The sequence below is a fragment of the Octodon degus genome, unplaced genomic scaffold (assembly GCF_000260255.1).
Source record: "Octodon degus isolate 3935 unplaced genomic scaffold, OctDeg1.0 scaffold00103, whole genome shotgun sequence".
NCBI classification, from domain to species: domain Eukaryota; kingdom Metazoa; phylum Chordata; class Mammalia; order Rodentia; family Octodontidae; genus Octodon; species Octodon degus.
This window is the reverse complement of record NW_004524679.1, coordinates 3538201-3543303: the sequence shown is the minus strand read 5'-3', so window position 1 is coordinate 3543303 and position 5103 is coordinate 3538201.

Sequence of the window (5103 nt, the reverse complement as noted above, 5' to 3'; positions counted from 1 at the left end):
CCCTTTACCAATATAGTTTGTTTTTCTTTGTCTTGTCTGTGTTTTTTTTTTCTTTGTATCTACTTTGTTAGTAATGATTATAGCTATTCTTGCTTTCTTTCAGGTACTATTTGCATGGACTATTTTTCTTTCATTTTGATTTCAGTTTCTGTATGTCTTTGCTGGTAAGGTGTGTTTTGTGCAAGAAGCAAAGACTTGGATTTCATTTTTAATATAATCTGTCACTCTGTGTCTTTTAATTGAAGAATGACAACCAATTTGTTTAGTGTTATTTTTAAAAGGTATGGATTATTTCCTTTCATTTTGTTTATTTAGAGTTTGCTTTTAAGTCTTCATAAATTATTCATTCTTTTTCTTATGTGTGTAAAGTCTCCTTACTCATCTTAAATTATAATTTAATGATCTTGAATTTCCTTGTTTTATGCTTGTCTTAGTAGGATTTTATTTTTATTTCATCTTAAAAGACAACTTTTTTAAATATAGTACTATGATCTGGAGATTATTTTATTTTAGGTCTGTAGAGACATTATTCTACACCCTCATGGCCTTACATTTCTTACACTGGTCTGAAGATATTCCGATGGGTTAAACCTTATTATAAGTTACTTTTTTCTCCTGTACTAATTTATATGTTCTTTCCTTATTCCAGAGCTCTTGCCATGTAAGTACAGTGCAAAGTGATATGGTGACATAGTACTTTTGCTATGCCATTTTTGTTCTAAGTGGCTCCTGTACCTGGATGTGTATAACCTTTCAAAAATTTAGGAAGTGTTCTGTTATTTCATTTTATTCATTTTCCATGCCCTGAATTGGAAACACAGTACTTTCTTATATATCAAAAATGTGTAAATTTGGTCTTTTAAACATTCTTTAAAATTCTTCAATATTTTATTAATAATTTCTATTTTTAGTGTCTTCATATAATAGCTCCACTACCTATTTTAAGTACTAAAATACTTTTAGAGATTTTTTTTCCTTACCCATTTGCTAGCTGTAAAGATGCCTTCTAGGTCTTAAAGTTTATCTTCACTTTCACTGAAACAGTTTTGCCAATTTTTCATGGAGGTTTTAATTTCCTGCATAGCTCTTTGTATCTGCTTCATGCTTTGTATGCCTTTCCAATATTATTTATTCAAGGCTTCTGTCATTTTTCTATTGTGTAGTACTTTTTTTGTTCAGTAATTTCTTTAGGAACACTTAGTAATTCTTTCATTATATTTATCATTTCTTTCATACGTGGGTGTTTATTTTTGATCTTATTTCTTCTATACCCTTCTGCAGTTGTTTCTTTACTATAATTGTTATGATTTCAGAGATTTTAGGTGTGTGAGTTCCAAATTTTCTATGTTAGTATCTGCTGGATATGTTCAGGCTGGGTTAGGAGTCTGAGATTGCATTTTTCTCCTTTGTTTTGTCATTTTTTTCTTTCAGAGAACACTTTATTTTGATTTCTGTACTACCTTTTGGTTAAAATTTGATGCTAGGTAGCTGTATCACTGGAATCAGAAGCTCTCTGTAGAGTCTGTTCTTTAAGTATTTCTTTGTGTCAGATAATCTTATTTTATTGTGTCCCAACATTCTGACTTCTCCACTGAGAACGTAATTTTTTTCTACTTGGCTCTGTCCTCCATCCTTCAGTATAGGGCTTTGGTGAATTTGTTACCCAAATGACTCACAATATTATCAAGGGAGAACATGTGGTTAAGGCAGATATGGTATCCTATGTACAGTAGTGCAATTAGCAATACTAATAACAGCAAGTGAAATTTAGAAATTAATAAACTTTGGTAGCTTATTTTTTAGACCATAGGTAAAAAGACTATAGCTATATAACAAAAAAATTGTAAATTGGGAAATTGTATTTATATTAGTTCCCCTGAATTCTGTCTGGGCACCTCCTCATCACATACCAGGAGACTTCGAGTCAGACTAGTTCATCTAAGTTACCTTCTGCCTCCTCTGTGCCATGAGTATCTCCCCATGGGTCTGGGCTGCAGTCTGGGCCACACTGTACATACAGTACACCTCAACTCACTGTGTACAGGCACAGGCCTTAGAACCATGCCACTGAACTCCACCTACCTAGTCACATATCCAAACTGAACGCTGAACTCCCTAAAGTTCTTTAAATTGCTTAATTCTGCTTATTTGTGTGAATTTCCACTGATTTTATTTTACATCGTTTATTGTGATTTTCATTTCCTGGATTTCTGTATGTTACTATAGAATTTGAAATTTAGTGTTGAATTCATCCTTCATGTTCTTCACTTTCTTACTTAGTATATTTAGTATATTTAGCTGTGTGTTTATATTTTCTTTGAAGTTATTAATCACTTTAATTCCTTCAAATTTTCCTTTTGGCATCTCAATCACTTTGTTTTCCAATAATGAATTATAGACATTTAAAAGAATGTCACTGCCTTTTTTTATACTTGTTTCTATATTGAAATATATGTGTTGTGATGCACATCTTTTCTATTTTTACTTAAAGCCTAAAAAGTCTCTAGAAACTGAAAAGGTAAGAAAACTAAGTGTAGGAAGCCACTCCTGGTCCTCATCTCAGTCCAAGAAGTTTATATTTCTAATCCCAAATATATGTTATTGGAGTCCCAACAAGTTAATTTCAATCTACCAATTCCAGGGCAATTCATAACAAAAATAAAGACATTGAAGTGTATTTTTAATTATGGGGAGCCCAGGGGTCCTAAGTCCATCCAGGAAGATGACTTTAAAGAACAAAAACCTTGGCCCAGGGCTGAACCTGGGTTTTATTCAGTGATGAAGGAGGCATGGCTTGAGGTAAATGACTGAGAATTGTGGGAAGTATGTTAGTACTGTAAATTGATCTATGTAGGTGGTCTGTATTTACCTCTGTCATATGGAGAGTGAAGGATATGCAGAAAAAGTAGTTTGCATTATACTATGAAGATAAGCAACTGCTCTGAAAATGGTAATCTGTAATAGTAGTTTTATGCTTGGAGTGCCTGTCATTCTGGTCTTCCTAATATGGGCTGCTTGTCATGAAATGTCAGTTGCTCCTGTGCTGTCTCTCAGGTAGATGATTGTTCAAAAAGAAGGAGGTGGTGAATGAAGGCAAGAGATAGGAAAAGGAATGTTGTGGGACTGTCCTGCTTCAATGTGATATATGCTTAGATTTTTGGACTTATATGTAAACATAAGAATTATATAATGCTTTATGCCTATTTTTTAAAACATATTCTAATTTTTAAATGTTTTTTTCATCATATTCTGTAGAGACTTAAAGTTCAACATAACAATACTTGATGAAAAATATCTATTCCATGTTATGCCTCAGATGTTTGATATTCAGACATATAGTGAAATTGAGCTGAACAGCCCAGGTTGTATGGCAATAACAATAAACTTCTCTTCTGGAGGGTTAACAACCTTAGTTTGCAGACCAAAATTAGAGAAAAAGGAGGGCTGCAAGGAAAGCCAGCATTTTGTCCCTAGCCTTCCAAGGTCAATTAAGACTCAGGACATATGAGAACTTGTACTGTAATGTCATGTAACTCAGTAGTGTCCCAAATTTTCTGATCAAGGGGATTATGGGGCCAAAGAGGAAAGTGATCGATGATGTAGAGTGTGCCTAAGGAGAGTCATCATGGAGAGAAAACATTCTCTCAGGCTTTCACAGAGAGCACACTGGCTAAGCAATGGCCGTGACTCATCCACATGGCTGACACTGACAATGGTTCTACAATCTGAGGTACAGGATCTCAGGATAAATCCTGAGGGGATTTCACTGACCTTATCAGACCCAAAAGCTACAACTCTTGTTGCATAGGTCCTGCTTTACCTTGGTCTTAACCATCCAGCAGAAAAGTATAAAGACGAAATATAAGAAGTAAAGTCATGCTGTTATGTTGAGCTGTAGGGGACTCAGGTCAATAATTTCTCGCATTGCTGGTCAAGTGGAAGACCCAATACCATTATGGGCTACTGGACAATTTGGAATATTTTGATGAGTTTACACACCTATAATATTCAAATAACGGAACTTAACAAAAAAAGGGGATGCAGATGAATATCCATTTGGTATCTGTGTATTCAAAGTGGCTAGGATAGATATATAGATACATTCTCTTGATGAATAGAGGGATTTGTTCTAGTGGTGTTTATAAATAGGATAACATATCTGCATCTTGTATAGCAATTAACCACTAGGAAGAATGTATGCAGTGTGTTAATTATTGAAACTGTCCTACCAATTTGGTTTGAAACTGTCTCATTGCTATTTGTTTCTCAATAAAATTATGGGGAAAAAAGTTAATTAAAAAACAAAATAAAAGAATAAATATATATATTTATACTTCTTACACTGCCTAATAAACAATCACATTTTGACACCTGTTAAAAAAAAAGATAGCATCTAATGTTTTGGGGTTTGGGGCTTCAGCTCTGATGTGTAATCTTTCAAACCCACAGAAGTCATAACCTTTATCTTGAGGCTCAGTTTCAGTGGACAGCTTAGAGCATTGGATCTTCATCCTGTCTCGAACTGGCTCATATTAAAGAGCATGAGGTGTGGGTTATCAGGGAAATACGCATTCCACCTTCAAAGGCTACCACCAGAACCTCTGCTAGACCAATATGCCTTGTATAAGGCAAATGAAAAAGATAAAGATAAGTCATAGCCAACTCTGTACATATCAACACAAAGAAATAGGGTCAGTCTCAGCCAAAATGGAGATAATTGCGCTTCTTTCAAGGAGAGTGGCTCAGGTGGTCCTCCACAACTAAGTTTTCAGGGCTTGATAAGTGCCTTCATGGCAAGTACAAAGTCCCAGTTTTGATCTCAGTACAAAAATTAGGTAAATAAATAAAAAAATAAATAAAAAGCAAAAATCTGAACCATATTATGAGCCAAAACATAGAGCCCAAACAGAAATGGACATAAGTTAAAAATCAGTGAAAAGCAACAACTATGTTACCAGTAGTAGTAGAAATCAGGAATAATATAAACTCTAGCACAATCCAGATATTTATATACAGAAAAGAACTGGAAGATCTATATTAATTGCATCATTAACTATAGAAATTAGCAATAGTAGCCTAAGCTATATAGTATACAGTCAATAA